The 18,032-nt window shown below is 32.3% G+C and overlaps 1 pseudogene; it reads right to left on the reverse strand.

Annotated features, from left to right (window-relative positions):
- Window positions 1–6,455: 6,455 nt before the first annotated feature.
- Window positions 6,456–18,032, reverse strand: part of LOC140919420 (uncharacterized) — a 24,968-nt pseudogene continuing 13,391 nt past the window's right edge.

Raw genomic sequence — 18,032 nt, forward strand, 5'->3', positions numbered from 1 at the left:
AATGGGGAATCTCTTAATGTCTCGTTTACTTAATGTGCGTTTGTTCGTGAAAAATCGTTTAAGTTAACTGGGCGTTAAGAATGGGGAATCTCTTAATGTCTCGTTTACTTAATGTGCGTTTGTTTGTGAAAAATCGTTTAAGTTAACTGGGCGTTAAGAATGGGGAATCTCTTAATGTCTCGGTTACTTAACATTTTGTTTTGAAAACCGTTTAAGTTAACTGGACGTTAAGGAGGGGGAATCTCTTAATGTCTCGGTTACTTAATATTTTGTTTTGAAAACCGTTTAAGTTAACTGGACGTTAAGGAGGGGGAATCTCTTAATGTCTCGGTTACTTAATATTTTGTTTTGAAAACCGTTTAAGTTAACTGGACGTTAAGGAGGGGGAATCTCTTAATGTCTCGGTTACTTAATATTTTGTTTTAAAGAAAAATCGTTTAAGTTAACTGGGCGTTAAGAATGGGGAATCTCTTAATGTCTCGGTTACTTAATATTTTGTTTTAAAGAAAAATCGTTTAAGTTAACTGGGCGTTAAGAATGGGGAATCTCTTAATGTCTCGGTTACTTAACATTTTGTTTTGAAAACCGTTTAAGTAAACTGGGCGTTAAGAATGGGGAATCTCTTAATGTCTCGGTTACTTAACATTTTGTTTTGAAAACCGTTTAAGCTAACTGGGCGTTAAGAATGGGGAATCTCTTAATGTCTCGGTTACTTAATATTTTGTTTTGAAAACCGTTTAAGTAAACTGGGCGTTAAGAATGGGGAATCTCTTAATGTCTCGGTTACTTAATATTTTGTTTTGAAAACCGTTTAAGTTAACTGGACGTTAAGGAGGGGGAATCTCTTAATGTCTCGGTTACTTAATATTTTGTTTTGAAAACCGTTTAAGTTAACTGGACGTTAAGGAGGGGGAATCTCTTAATGTCTCGGTTACTTAATATTTTGTTTTAAAGAAAAATCGTTTAAGTTAACTGGGCGTTAAGAACGGGGAATCTCTTAATGTCTCGGTTACTTAATATTTTGTTTTAAAGAAAAATCGTTTAAGTTAACTGGGCGTTAAGAATGGGGAATCTCTTAATGTCTCGGTTACTTAATATTTTGTTTTGAAAACCGTTTAAGTAAACTGGGCGTTAAGAATGGGGAATCTCTTAATGTCTCGGTTACTTAATATTTTGTTTTGAAAACCGTTTAAGTAAACTGGGCGTTAAGAATGGGGAATCTCTTAATGTCTCGGTTACTTAATATTTTGTTTTGAAAACCGTTTAAGTAAACTGGGCGTTAAGAATGGGGAATCGGTGATCACTCAGGGTGTTTAGTTGTTTTGTAAAATGATCGGACTAGGTTGTCACAGAGGGAACGGATGTCTTTCTTTTGGGGTTACGTTTATTTTTAAACTGGAAGACTGTACTACTTTTGTTATGTATATATTTTGAATTCATGGATTAAGAATTTTTCCGCTGCTCGTAAATTCTGTTGACTTATTTGTCGTTGTATTACGACTTAAATATTTATCCAAACGTGTGTTACCTTATTTATTTTCCTATTTTATTTTAATTTCATTTGAAAAAAAAAATACACTCACGCTTTGAAAAACGAGGTGTTACATTAAACATATGTCACAAAGAGTAGTATCTGAATTTTTATCTAATGAGGATACTACTGCAGCGGCGGAGGCTGTAGTAGTCTTAAGGAATTCCCTCCTCAAGATAATGGATATAGAGAATTGTCAGCCTAAAAGAAAGAATCGCGAGTTTACTCGGAGCAGGCTTCCAAAAAGCCTTACAGTAAAGGTAAGTCATCCTATTCTTATAATTAGCCTGAAGGGTAGCTAAGATGCCCTTTTCCCATTCATTTTCCCTTGGGATAATCAAATTAATCTTTCTCCAATTTTAAAGCACTTTTATCTTATCTGACAGTTGCAACTAACTATTCCCCTGCACATATAGGGAAAACCACTACTGAGATTGGAACTCAAAGGCATCCAATGGTAACTTCAACTCTAGGTAAGGCAGAAGCACTTTTAGGGCTTAGGACGAGAAATACTTATTTTACACTAGCTTTTGACCTAGAACCAGCTGATTGAACAGATGGATTTGCCTTGCCTACTTCAATGCCAATGGATAGGGGGCCTGGACCAACATCGAAAGAAAGTGCAACTTCTGGAACAGCTCCCTTAAAGAAAAGAAAGAAGAAATGGAAAGGAGTATTCCACGTGCATAATCCTTCACTTTTCTTAAAAGAAGGTAATAAAAAAAGAAAGAAGATAAATTAGGCCATGTTTCCTGAGGGAGGCCGCCTTCTCTCAGGCCAGCAGTCAAAGGCCTCTTGTGACCCGCTACCCTTGAAAACATACTTTTTGCCACATTACGATTGGTGTGAAGGAACTTATTGCACATATTTAACATGGGAAATGAAAGAGGAGGGAATAAAGCATATTTTAGGCATCAACTAGGTTGCCAATCAAATAAAGGCAATGAAATTGCAAGAGAATCCACAATGGCTTGCTAGCGAGCTTGCTTCTGTTACAGACTTGCCTTTCTATTCTGTCGGGTTGATCTCCTTCGATTCCTATTTTCTCTAGTGATAGGGAATTAGGGATCACTTCACCTTCCTTGCTCTCAAATATGATTTCAGGATCTACCTTTGGTACCACATTATGGCACTAATCCCATTAGATGGTACATATGAGAGAGAGAATAACAAGCTTGGCAGCCTTGGTGCGCTCCCTAGAGGTTGGCAATCTCTCTCTTTTAATGCATTAATGCTTATTTGCGCTTCATCTGCATTTACAAGTTTTATTCTTATCCATTTACCAGGCTTTTACCATGTCTCCTGAACAATTTCAATACATATGGTGCAAGACGATTCCGTATCGAGGTCGGAATAGGATCAGGTGTTTTCACGTCTCACTGTAGTGCCATGGGATCATTCCAAACTTTTTTTACCACATTGATATAGTCTTGTGAGAACTAGATTGGTTCATATACAATTACCTACTATTGATGTTTTGATGATAACAAAGTAAAAGAGCAATTATCCAATATCTGGTTACCTTAAGTGTGCAAATTGTTTAATGATATAACAAGAATCTATGTTATTGACTATCTGACATGAATGACATTAAATATTGTGACTTAGTGATTAATGTTTATGTGCAAAGCACAAAAACCATATTGTCATCAAGAAAGTTATCTTGAACTAATGAACAAATAAATATGTTTACTAGTAGAAGAGCTAAGCATAACTTTGAAGAAAGTTGTCTTGATCAAAGCTCTGGATTCGCATTACAATGTGAAACCTGTCCTTTGAATAAAAAGATAAATCACATATGAAATGTTTTAACAAATGGATGTAGTCCAAGCTTCTAATGGCTAAACTTCTGAAGCAATGAGTAGAAGAATCAGAATTGATCAAAGCACCTAAAGACAAATCAGGTGATTAATCGTCTGATAAAAATAGAGTGAGCAAGACATTCCTCTGGCCTACATTCGTGTTTTTGTTTTAACTAAAAGATAAGTTTTTGATAAATAATATATTTAAAATCATCTAAGAAGATTTTAAAAAATAATAAAAACAATTCAAACCTCCATTTCTTATGTTTTTTAGTACCTTTAATTTTGGGAGATAAGTTCAAAATATGTATAATTTCATTTATTTGTAAGTTGACATGATGGGATAATGATCAGAGTTTGATTTGGTGACTGTAAGGCAAGAACTAACACTACAAGTGTCCAACCAACTATGATTACAGATCATTCTATCTCATTTCTTCTCAATCTGAGTATGACCCTTTCTCCCATTTAACCAAGTGTATTGAGCCCTTTTGGTAGGTGGGCGAATAAGGCATTTGCAGCTGGCCCATTTCAAAAACTACTCCATATGTATCCTTGAAGGAGTATGTATGCCTCTAACTCAACGGCACCCTAAATAGTATAGAAATCACCTATGAAAGACCAAGAAAAATCATGATGATTATGCTCATTTGTGATACGCGGCCACGTAGTTTTCTCATTGCAATGCAATTAGTACAAGCAAACATTGCAGTCATATTAAAATCCACAACATTATGCTACATAATTCATTTGGACAGGTTCTTGGAACTAGCCCTAGTATGGGTGCTTGTGATCTTAGGTGCAAGAGCATTTTGTTTTTTTCTACTCCTTTTCTTTTAAGACTTAGACAACATAATTTCAACATAATCATTGGCTCTATCTTCATCAATCATGTTAGCCCAATTAGAATTCAAGGCCTCAATATCATTTTGCAATACCTTTGGAATGTTATTACTATTATTAAGGATATATATGAAACACATTCTATACGACCTTAATTTTCCCATCCACATTCTCTTCATCTACGAAAAAAAAGAAGTGGCAGAGTTATGGCTAGCATGTTCATCAATACTCTCCTTTTTACTACTATTACATTCCTTTCGAGGGTGTTATTGAGCATGATTATAGTTGACATTAGTATGCAAGAAAGAAGAATGCATTCTAAGGGCCTCTTTATTATTTTCTATGTTGGATTCCTCATCTGCAAATTCATCATTATTTTCAAGATTAATGTTTGAGTATTTTTATTTATTATCTTTGTAACCTTCCTTATCTACAAACTGATATAATTATTCTTATGATTGTTACTAAGAGACCGATCAACACATGTATCTCTCCAGTTACATTACCAACAACACTAGTATCTTTCACAGGAATAAAAATATGCTTTAGATGTTATTTTTTCTTTTTCATCCTTCTATCTCCACTTTCCATATCATTATATTTATTGTTAGCTCTTTATTTTTTTTAAAGAATTAATAGAATGATCAATACTTTTGCAATACGTACAAAAATCAAGAAGGATCTCATACTCCCGTTGCCCAAAAAAAAGAAAAATGTTTTCTTTCAACTAATACGTTGTAACAAAGTTGAGCAGCCAAATCAACATCAACCAATATTTGGGCATAGTGCCCAAAGGATCTACCAAATATTTATTTCCTAGAGATATTATCCATACAAATAGGTGTGCGGAAACTGCTAGCAATGGTAAATATAATATTAGGATCCCAATATTCTTAAGCAAGATCAGTAATCTATATCCAAACATAGAAGGTTGCTTGATGTCACGGTTTGGGATTAAAATATGGCGTCTGTGTGAAGATTTTTAGATAACCATGATCATTCCAAGAATTAATTGATTGGATACTTCTATGATCTTCCATTGAAAATAAAGAAAACTCAGAGAATTCTATGCTAAACGATATCAACCCTCACTTACCCAAAACTTCCATAAAATCAGTAACTTGGCTCGCATCGCAAGTCTTCAACCTTTAACAGTGTTGCACGTTTCATCCATAATATACTACCATTAAGGTTGCTTTTATCCATCTCTGTACCAGCAAAATATTCATTCTCTAGAATAGTGATTGCGTTTTGGTCACCCTTTCCCCACAATCAATGCAATTGATTTAGTGGTATATCACAACACTATAAGAAGTCATAGTTTTTCATTTAGAATTTCCTGCGAAATTAATTCCGCAGGTAATACATGAAGATTAGGTTTACTTTCCTGTTGATGCGGATTTATATGTGATTATAATTCCACAGAAAATTGAAAGCATCACGCAGCAATATCTGCAGAAATTTTTCTCAGCAAAATTTATTTTAATTAGATCTTAAGAAACTTTCGCAGGTAAACTTCTTGTGAAATTTCGTGCCTATTTAAGTATTTTTATTTATATAAATATAAATAAAGTAAAATTATTATTTATAAAAAATAAAAATAATAAGACAAGTTCTAAGGTACTATAAAAAAAGTGTATCTGTACTATTTATATTTTGACCAATCATTTTTCTTAATTTGTCCACGTGAGCATTACTACAGTAAATTGATTAAATTAATAGTTTTGATATATTTATCTATTCAATTTTGACGTCAGTAGTTAGATACATTATTTTCATGATTTTAATTTTAACATAACAAAAAACTTTATTTCAAAATAGTCCTAAAAGATAAAATTTAAAAATTTGATAGTAACAAATGTAAACTATGGTTAAACTCATTCATAGATAACATATTATTCAACTATTAGTGATTTAATTTGATAATATCAAAAAATATTAACTTTTAAATGTACTATAGAAGTAAAAAAAAATTATTATACTTCACTACAAAAAAAGAAATCTACTATGACAATCAAATATTGTGATGTTTTTTTTATTGATCACTAAAACTACTATTAGCTCCATTAAGGTGTCACATTTTCTCACAAAAATATTATACTCTTTTGTAAAAAAATTAAATGCACAAAAATATTCTCCAGTTTTCATTTGGAAATGGTTTTTCCTTTTTTCCTATTTCTCTCATTTTTCGGTAAACCCATTTCCCTTACTTCCCATTTTCCATTTTCCCTCTAGTATCTCAGAAATCATTTTGCTTCTCTCTCTGTCTCTCTCATTATTCATTTGAAAACAAGCACTTTAAATTTAATGAAATCGACATTTCAAATCTCTTCAATGGTCCCAAAGTAACGTATGAGTGCCGTAACAGGGTTTTTATCTCTTGAAATAAAGAAATGCATGGACTCAACTACGACCATAACCCCACTATTTTGCATGGTACTATTGTCATCCTAATTCTTTGGGTAGAATGTAACATTAATTGATCGTAGCCAGTCCAAGTTATGATATAAAAGTAAGGCCCATTTGCTAGCCATTTTAATGCATCAGAAAATGTATTGTTGGTTAAAATGGTTTCTTTAAACCACTTTAAGAAAGTCTTCTTATGCTCATTCAACAACCATTTTCCATTCAATATAGGATATTTTTCTTCTCAATGCTTTTATGAGTAGAAAGGTACGGTTGAACTTCATCAGTGTTATTCAATATATACAAATGTGCTTGAAGTACTTCCTTCTGTCCCATGCTCTTAAGTTTTAAGCCTTGTATACCATTACCCACACATGTTCCCTCATGACGAGATCTAGGAATTCCTATGGCTTCTACTTTCGACATACATTCTGAACAAAACTCAATAACTTCTTTTGCTATGTACCTTTCAACAATAGATCTTCAGGACGGTGTGTGATAAACCTATTTTTATAGGATTTTAAAAGCATATTTGCACTCTATTTTATCTTATGTTATAGTTTTGATTTCAACTTCGTCTTATTTATTCATTATATTTGCATAATTGATCATGAAATGATAAAATAATTCAAATTGGTCAAATAAACTAAGTTTTTAGTGCAAAAATATCAAGTTTAATATTTTAGCTTATGAGTGCAAGAGTAGGTTTGTTGCACACTTCAAGAAAATTGAATTTTATGATAAGAAAATGTTACGAAAGAAGGAAGATGAGCAACACAGAAAAAAAAAATTGGAAGCAGAAAAATTAGAGAAAGAGAAAATAAGGAGAAACAACTTGGAAACTTAGAAGTGTTTGGAGCTCGAATAAAGTATCTCAAATTTTGGAGCAAAAAAAAATCATATTCTTTGAGGGTGTTATTATATATTTTATTTTCAATATGTCAATGAGTAACTAAGCTCTCTTCTAGGTTTTGATGAATCTTGTGATTAAGATACCTTTTTACTATCTCTTAATTTCAAATTCTAGTTTTGTCTTATATTTTTGTTGTTTATCTCAATTAAATTATTTTATTGTTTTATTTACATGTTTGGGATGACCAACCTTTGCATGCCTTAATCAATCAATTGACTAGTGACCAACTACAATTAATTAGTAGATCTATAAGATAATTGAGATTAGGATTCTTGTATGATGAAACATAGATACTAATCTTTGAATCACTCAACCTCTTGGTTCTTTATGATTTCTCTTAATTATATTTTTTGTATGATCAATCAAAGACTTAATTTCAAGAAAAAAATATTACATTGAATGACAAATCTTTTTTAATAGTTTTAAAGAGGGATTGATAATTGAGAAAATAAATAAAAATTCATATAAAACTAGAATTTGAGGTATTGATATTACAAGTGAAACCATGACCCTATGTTTTATTTCCATTAAGTCAAAGTTGTGTTGTTATATACTCTCGTTTTTTTTATGCTATCTTTATGTTTTTTTGTTATCACAAACCAACATGTTTTTCTTAGTCTAAATAATATAAAATCATGATTAGTTTGATAGTTGTTAAATTAATCTAGATAGATACGATAATCTTATATATACTACTTGGCAAATCCGTACACTTGCGGAATTTTACACATTGGTGTGGATTCTTCACATATCCTTTTAAAAAATTTATGTATCACTCAACTAGATACATCCACCTCAAATAAAATTGACCACATAATGTAATATCCCTAATTAAATGAACCATGATGTTAAAAAAGGAGGAAAATACATTTCTAGGTGACACAAGGTAATAGCAGCTTCATTTTCCAACTCATTTAATTTTGAGGATCAACGACTTTGCTACAAATAGCGTTGAAGAATATACACAACCTAGTTAAGACATCTCTTACTATTTTAGGAAATATGCCACATAAAGCCATTGGTAATCGTGAGACTTTAAGCCAACTAATTTCAAATCTTTCATTGAGACAAGACTCTTGACATTTGAGGAGTAGCCATGCGACACTTTTATTCCCCGTAAACACTCACAAAAGCCTATCCTATCTTTTTTTGACAATCTATGACAAGCATGAGGCAAATATGTTCTTTTACCTGCTGATTGTGAAGCTTATTATTGTCGTATATCCATCTCAACCATATCAAGATGAGAATTTAAGCCATCCTTTGTTCTCCCCTGGATGTTGAGAAGTGTTCCAATTACACTGTCACACAAATTTTTCTCCATACGCATCATCAAGACAATGTCTTACATCTAGACTAGACCAATAAGGAAGATCAAAGTACACATACTTCGTCTTCCATAAATTTTTCTCATCTGTCTGTCTTCGGTTCTTTCCAAAGATAACGTTGATATCCTTAACCCGTTGATAAACTTGCTCTCCAATTAAGGGTTTATGGAAAATTTCATGTTCTTGGTGTCCATTAAATGCTTTTCTCAACTTACGGTATGGGTGATTAGACTTGAGAAATTTTTTATGCTCAACGTAAACAGTTTATCTTCCATATTTTAATTGTTGGTAGCATGTGCCTTCTTCACATATATGACATGTTTTATGTCCCTTAACACTATAGCCACACAAGTTTCCACATGCAGGAAAGTCATTGATGGTGCAAAATAGCATTCCACGCATCTTAAAATATTCACGGTAATACCCATCAAACACATCAACACCTTTCCAAAGCATTATGAAATCTTCAATCAATGGACTTAGATAAACATCTATGTTATTTTTAGGTTGTATTGGACCTAAAATCATCATAGATAACATAATGTATTTACGCTTAATGCAAATCCTATGAGGTAGGTTGTAGATAACTAGTAGAACGAGCCATGAACTATGATTACTACTTAAGTTTCCATATGGATTCATTCCATTTGTAGCAAGTCCAAGCCTAAGGTTCTTTGGCTCATTTCTGAACTCCAGGTACAAATCATAAATTTTCTTCCATTGCAAAGAATCAACTGGATGGCGGAGTTGTCCATCACGCTTCCTCTCATCGGCATGCCATCTTACATTCTTTTCATCATTGATATTAGCAAACAATTTTTTGAACCTTAGACTATTGGAAGATACCATAACAACTTCACATGAGGCCTCTTTGTACTTTCGTCATAAATGGAATCACCATCCTTCACTTTGTAGCATGATAGTCTACACCTAGGACACTTATTGAATTCTTCAAACTCATTTCTATATAATAAATAGTCATTAGGGCATCCATGTCTTTTCCTATACTCCATGTCTATTGGACACAATATATTCTTTTCCTCATAATTACGATTCGACAATGTGTTACCTTATAGGAGCATTTCTTTCAACAATTTGAATAATTCGGTGAAGCTTTTATCTGTCCATCCATTTCTCGCCTTCAAGTTGAACAATCTCAGCACCGCAAACAACCATGTGAAGCTAGTGCAACCCGGATACAATGTATATTCCTCTTCACTACACAAATTATCATATACATGTGTACGATTAAAAGACTTTTGTCCAATATCATGTCCTCTAGTTGATTGCTCATATCCACATTAGCTTCCTCTTTTTCTGAGGTATTTGACATGTTTAACGAATCACCATGTCATATTCATCTAGTATAGTTCAAATCAATTCCAGAACAAATAAGATGACTTCGTATTTTCTTCAAATGTAATGTATTTTCATTCAAACAAATAACACAAAGACAATTGTAAAAGGTTTTTTTAAAGCAAGATGACTTCTTATTTTCTCAAAAGATTTTTTTTAATAACAAGGTGACTTCGTATACTTTCAGGAAGTTTTTTTAAAGCAAATTGTAAAAACTCTTCAACTCCATTTTCATACTCTTCACTCAAACAATTAGCATTTTTCAATTGTGATCCATAACTACTTCTGAAAAACATACAACGGTAAAATGATCTTAATCACATTCTAAGAATCATATTTCTACATAAAAAATTAACTTGACAATGCTTTGAAACATCTATGTCAAAAAAATTTGACATAGATGTCTTATCTCATATATATAATTTCATCAAAATAACTAACTATCTGCAATGTATAATATATCCTCAAGGTGACAGTGTTAAAACTCAAATCGTATCCTTTATATAAATAATAATAATTCTTGTCTCTGTCATTTCTTAGATAAATGTCATTTCCTTTTTGCAGCAATTTCAAATCTCAAATATATGTCTCATTATATGAATATCTTAAAAATTGTAACTTATCAGAATCTCTGTATCTTATATCACTTATTTTGATTGTTTAAATGGGGAACAACCAACTGGATCTCTAAGAAAAAGAGGAATGTCATTTTCTTTTAATTAAATACACTTAGGAACACAATATACATATATAAAATATTATATTTGCATAATTTCTAAGAAAATTGACTATTTAACCCACCTTTACGTTGGTTCAGTTTTAACGTGAAAAAAATAGGACCATTCGTAATTCTAGGCTCATGATAGTTACATTGAACATCAGTTTCAATTCACTATTTTGGTAAAATTGGCACCATAAAATTTAATTAGAACATAGAAACATGTTGCAAAGTAAACATCTATAATTAAAAAAAAAAACGGAAAATGTAAAGGAAAACAATATATTAATACATAAAAAAAATTAGATGTATGAGTTTGGTGATGATACGAAGGACACTTGTGATGTGAAGAATGTTGACATTGCATTACCTCTCTACTAATGATGAAAATAGAAGGTTTAGGGAGCAGCCAAGGTGACTCAAACAATTAACATTCATTCAATTTCAAAAACATTATCAAATTTATCATCTCCACCTTAAAACCAATCACACATTATAAAAACTCTGCAGTACACTTAATTTTGTCTCATCACAAATTTTTCTGTCATAATCCTTATTCAGAGATGAACCCTCCTTCTAAGACAACTCAAATCCTATTACTGTCTACATGTGCATTTTGTTACACTTCATTAAGTTCAAAAATCAAAACAATTTCACCCAATACTAAGCCAGTTCTATAGCATAAACATGCATGGATGCAATTTCTTCCTATAATTCTAAACGACTAGATTAAATTAATTGAACCAAATTGTGTCAACAAGAATTTACAATAATAATCAATTCATACTAGATTAACCAAGAATTCCCAACAAACAACTCTGCTCGTCAAATTATTTAAGCAAGGCAAAACCAATATGCATTAACAGAAAAATCCACAAAACACTTAAACTATGTTGGTTCTTTATGTTGATTTGGAGCCATTCTCAACAAATAAAATACAAGGGACACACTAGTACTCATATATTAATTGTAACTTAATTAACCTAAACAGCAAATAGCACCCAAGGTATCATGAAAAAACAACTCAAATAAACAACAGCACAACATAATTCCATTAAATGCATTCATAGCAGAAATACAATAATCGGATAATATTTCAAAATGTTGCATCTGTATGAACAAAGAAATTAAACATGAATACAATGCATAAGATTTAAAGCCAAATTAACTATTAATACAATCACCATCTCGTTCGATCATAACCATCAATGTAAAGACCAAACAACTCATATCCACAGTCAATAAATTCAGATCTCAAAATTCCAACCATCCAATTAATAAGTTGACTAAGATTCTCGTGCAGGGAATCCATTTCATACAATAACCAAGATGGATTGATAATGAGGGGTACTGGATTTGAACCCATTAGTAATAGTTAATGGGTGGACCTTTCGTTAAAGTCATATGTTTGAGGCATGGTTCGACTGTTCACAAACATTTTCTTTCCTAAATACACCATTTCCCTCTGTTTTTAATGAAGTCCCCAAACTGCCCTCCCATTTTTGGAATACACCAACTTCAATTAACAGCACAAATTCATCCATAGTCTGAACCTTGAACTGCTAAATAAGAATTTATTCATGCGATTTAGTGTATTTTGGTTAACTAGCTCATTAAATTTCATTCCATTCTTTTAAATTGCACCATATAAAATCAATTCAAATACACTCATCGTAAAGATAACAATTAGAGCTATAGCCTATAGGTATATTGCTAAATTGCAAAGGATACATACAAATTTATCCATGTATGAATCTAACAGTTACAACTTATACTGGTATGGTAACATTTAAAATGGTCTATGTCTTGACAAATAAACAAGTACAAAAAATGCAAATGGAATTAGCCACAAGAAAAAGGAATCAGCCCTTAAGTTAGTACTATATGACACAATCTTTGTTGGGTCTTTTTGCAACAACATTAATGTTTCTCAACAAATAATAAAAACTTGAAGGAGAACAAAAACTTAACAACAATCTAAAATCTATAAATAAAATTATAATAAATTGATAATTGTTTCGCTGAAATATCATATGAGTGATGAAAGTGAGTGTGATATATGTGATTGTGGTGCAGGGGAGTATGATTGTCATTAGTTTCCTTCTTTTTAGCAATTTTCTACTTTTATGTGTTTGAAAACTGTTTGTTACGGAAGGGAGCACTTTCATCCCTTTTTACCCGATACCACTTCTCAAATTTCTCCATAAATTCTGTAATTAATAAAAAATTAATTAACTATTACTACATAAAACCATTTAATACTTTCGTCTAATTACATCTCACAACATAATATAATCTTCTTGTTAAAGGTTACATTGAAATTATTTTAAACTAGATGTTAACCCCTACCTTGTGCGGTTATATTTTTATTTATTTAATTTAAATGGATCTAAAAAAAAATATATGAAGTTTTTTGTCTCAATTTAGTATTTATATCAATAATATATATACAATTGTACCAATATAATTCGAAGAGAAGTACCGATTTAGACGAATGACTTGAATAAATAAAGTAACATATTAATATTGAGATCATTGGATAAGCCAAATGTTGAAGTAATATATTTGATAATTGAAATTAAGAGATAGACTCAATTGATATACAATTGAGTTACAAAATATATTACTTTATTGCGGAAACTAAAAATGATTAAAGTGAAATAGTTGGAAATATATTCACCTTATATTTTACTTTATTACTTTTTTGTTGTCTCACTCAATCATTTTAATCATGCATCTTTGTGGTAATTGTGAAGAAAAAAAAACTTATTATTAAAATTTTAATTTACAAACATTCAACCTATTATTAATATTAATAGAGTAATCATAATGATTAACATTTAGCTTTCAAAACCGAAATCTAAAATTTATAACAATTACAAAATATTAATCATCAAATAATTATAAGTATACATCAAATACAAAAAATTGCAAATGAATTATTTTAATTTCATGTCAATTAATATTATAAAAGAATAAATTAAATTTAAATAATTTCAGTAAAATAAAACTGACCAAAATTCAAAAGACATGACTTTGTCCATCATTTCTAAATATTTATATACTATATATATTTATATATATTCAACAATGAAAATTTAACATAAATATTTTTTGCAACTGTATTTATGTATCCTTGACTATTTATGTATTTTGGGGATCCTTGATTATTTCTGTATCATTATCTCCTTTGATATAATAGCATTTAAGTTGATATAATATCAAGGGATCCTTAAATATTGGCCATTATCTTTGAGATATAATATTCTCATTCATTTTTGTATTATGGGGAGGTATTGACAAAAATAAATGCAAACAAAATAAGGGATATTGCTCACTCTAATTTTGAATACAACGATTTTACTAGTCTCTTAATTCAGTTGTTACAACCAAAATATCGTCAAAAAATCAAACAATAAAAAGGAAAATTAATAACGACTCCAACTTAAAATAAAAGGTTGTTGTCAACCCTCCAAATAAACACTTGAATTGTGACACCCTAAACCCCAAATAAATTTTTATTTTTATAAAGAGTATCACGTAATCATAAACATGTCACATAATCTAAAATTTCCATCAAACATAATGACATCGAAATCATAATATCAAATAACATAATCCTTTTTGAAGTGCACATACTTATGTTTTAAATGTAGTGCAAATATAGTCCCCACCCGATGTCACTATCAGAGCGGGAATTCCCAAAATAAAAATACTCAAAATAACATCAATACAATGCGTATAAATAGAGTCTTCTGGACATGATGACTTCCGTCTCTCCGATGGTACTAGTCATCACCTGCAACTTACAACTTGTCTGCGTCCATCGCAAACGCCAAACACAAATAACGAGGGGTGAGTATCGAAATTATGTAACAGTATAAAATACACGAGGAGAACACCCAAACAATCAAATTATCACAATCTCAAAAACAGTCAAGTGTATAATATCAACGACTTATCAAATTCATTCATAATAAGACAATCAAAATAATGAAATGGTATGCATGTCCTACACTCTATACTTCCTCATTTGGTACCATTCTACTCTGAAGTACTTGGTTAGGAGGCCTGATACTATGCCACTACAAGAGTGGACGGACAATTCATGAATGGCCAAGTCCTCATAGATCCCCTCAACTCAACCCGAGACACATATACGTGATGACTCTTCATCATATGCATATTTTCCCACTGCTTTAGTCTTATTTATCCTCAATCATCAGTTAAATTAAGGATTTATTTAATACAATTTGTTGATTTTTGTTCTTTGAGTTAATAAAATGTTTTTTGTTTTTATTTCGCTGATTAAGTAGGAATTTGTCGTAATTTTACATTGCGTTTTGTTTTAGTGCAGTGCTGAATTTTGGTGAAAAATCAACATGATATATGTGGAGTATTTCAGCCATATCTGGAGTTCTAGATGTCCAATTAGTGTCATTCCAAGTGCTAATGAAAGCTAAGATCCATATCTACAACTTTCATGAAGACACCGGGACCACATTCAGAAGCAAAAGATGAGAAAAATGCAAAATACATCAGACAACAGATGAAATGCGCCTGGAGCGCGTCCTGAGCGCTTGGAGCGCATTTCTCAGCATCAGGCTCTGCCAATGCACGCTTGGAGCGCGTTTTTCCGCGCCTGGGGCGCGCGACGCGCCCCAGAATCATAAAAACGCAGATTTTTACTGTTTTAGGGATCTTTTTGACTCTGGGGAACTTGGGAGACTTGTGCCCTAGCATAGAAACTCAAAGACGGCCGTTTCTAACGCGATTGAAGCAGTCTTATCAAGAATCATCCATGAATCATTCTTGTAATTCTTCTTTAATCCTTATCTTTTGTATCTCTGTCATGAGTAACTAAACCCTATTTGTTAGGGATGAGTGTAACCAGATGAAACCCTTATTTTTCTGATTTGATTTCTAGTTATATGAATGAGTTTATTGAATTGTTTTTCTCATCTCTGTGCTTAATGCTTTTTATTGCTTGATCAACATTAAAATGTTCTACGATTTGTATTTTGAAACGGAAGTGGACTTTACGAATGCTTGAGATGAGAAATTCATGAATTTGTAGTCTAGGGATAGATGCAGGTCATGAAACCAATTAAATTAGTTGCAAAGCAATAATTTACAAGAGAATTTATATACGGTAATGCTTAATTCTAATCTTAAATCCACTAAGGAATTAGGGGTTACTTTGGAATTAAAGGTTCTGTCACTAAGACATTAGGGCAAGAATAATAAAGAGAATTCGGTAATAATTCAATAAAGGAATTCAATAACTAGGATCAAATTAGACACCAAGGTTGGATTCGAAGTGAAACTCATCCCTGACATTTTTCCCAATTTATTAAAGATCAATTTTACTACTGCTGTCAATTTTAAATATTATTTCAATCAACTTGAGAACCTTTTTGTTCAATTTTAGTAATCAAATATAATTCAATAGTAAAACGCAATCCTTGAGTTCGACACTCGGTACTACCGTTTTATTATTACTTGCAACGAATCAATACACTTGCTGAAATGCTATCAAGTTTTTGGCGCCGTTGCCGGGGATTGCCAATTCACTATTGAATTTAGTTTATTTACTGAATTGAAATTTTTTGCTCTGCAATAAAATTTCTTCCTTTATTTTATTTCTAATTTTAAAAAAAAAATTTGGTTTAAAACTCTCTTATTTTCACTTAATTATTTATCTTTCTTTAACTGTTCATTACTCATAATTTGTCTAACCTTGTATGCGAGGCCAGTCCTCAGCAGAACTTATCTTTGATCCAGAAATTGAAAAAACAGCGAAAGCACATAGAAAGGCAGCTCGAGAAATGAGACAAAGGGAAAGACATTTAGTTGGGGAAGAAGAGGTTTTGGGTGATTGTGTCATATTTACTGAAATGGCCGACCCACCACCACCAGAACGTACTCTCGGAGAATATGGGAATCGAATTAGAAATCGTGCTCGATTACCCATTCATCACCAACCGGTTACAGTCAATAAGTTTGAAATAAGTCCTGCTCTATACCGAGAGTTGAGGGAAATTCATTTTGCCGGTAGACATAACGAAGACGCTAATAGACACCTCACAAATTTCTTTGAATTATGTGAAACAGTGAAGGTGGATGGTTTATCTGAGGAAACCAAGAAATTGAAGCTATTTCCATTCTCTTTGATAGATGATGCTAAGGAGTGGTTTCTTTCATTCCCCGCCGACAGCATCACCACATGGGATGATCTTGAGGATAAGTTCTTGGAACAATATTTCCCCCCAGCCATGTTCGTTAGAAAGAGGCAAGAAATCACAGGTTACAAACAGAAAGAGGGGGAATCTCTTCGTGACACTTACAGGAGATTCAGAAACTTACTAGCCGGATGTCCTAATCATGCTTATGACGACACTGCCCAAATGCAAATATTCTGTAATGGCTTGAGGCCGAGCACTAGAATTATGTTGGATGCCACAACTGGTGGTTCTTTGAATTACAAAACCGCAACAGAAGCACGAAAGATTATTGAGATCATGGCATCAAATGAACAGATGATGTTGTATGACAGAAGTGGTGGTTCAACAAGTGGTGTAATGGAATTGAATGTTATGGATGGGTTAGCTCCAGGCAAGCTACTATCGAAGATGGAAGAGGTTATCGCCACTGAGATAAAGAAGGGAATGGCAGCTCTAAATATACAACCACAAGCGGCCCCCGTCAAATTACTAAAGCAGACTAGTTGTAACCTTTGTGGAGGAGCACATAAAACTGGAGTCTGTGAAGCACTGGATGACAATGAGGTAGAAGAACTAGAACGGGTGAATTTTGTGAGTAATAACAACAGGCAGAATAACCCATACTCTAGTACGTACAATCCTGGTTGGAGAAATCATCCAAATTTTTCCTGGAGAGATCAGCAAGGTGGTTCTCAGGGTCAACAAGAAGCTCAAACGAACCAATTTCCACCTAGAAAGGCTGCTTGGGAGAGTGCCATGGAGAAATTAGTGACAACCACAAATTCTTTCATTGAAGAGTCAAGAGCCATCCAGAAAAATCACTCTGCATCCATAAAGAATCTAGAAACTCAAGTGGGTCAACTTGCTCAACAAATGGCACAAAGAACGACTGGAAATTTTCCTAGTGACAC

Source organism: Cicer arietinum, chromosome 2 (genome assembly GCF_000331145.2).
Source record: "Cicer arietinum cultivar CDC Frontier isolate Library 1 chromosome 2, Cicar.CDCFrontier_v2.0, whole genome shotgun sequence".
Taxonomy (NCBI): domain Eukaryota; kingdom Viridiplantae; phylum Streptophyta; class Magnoliopsida; order Fabales; family Fabaceae; genus Cicer; species Cicer arietinum.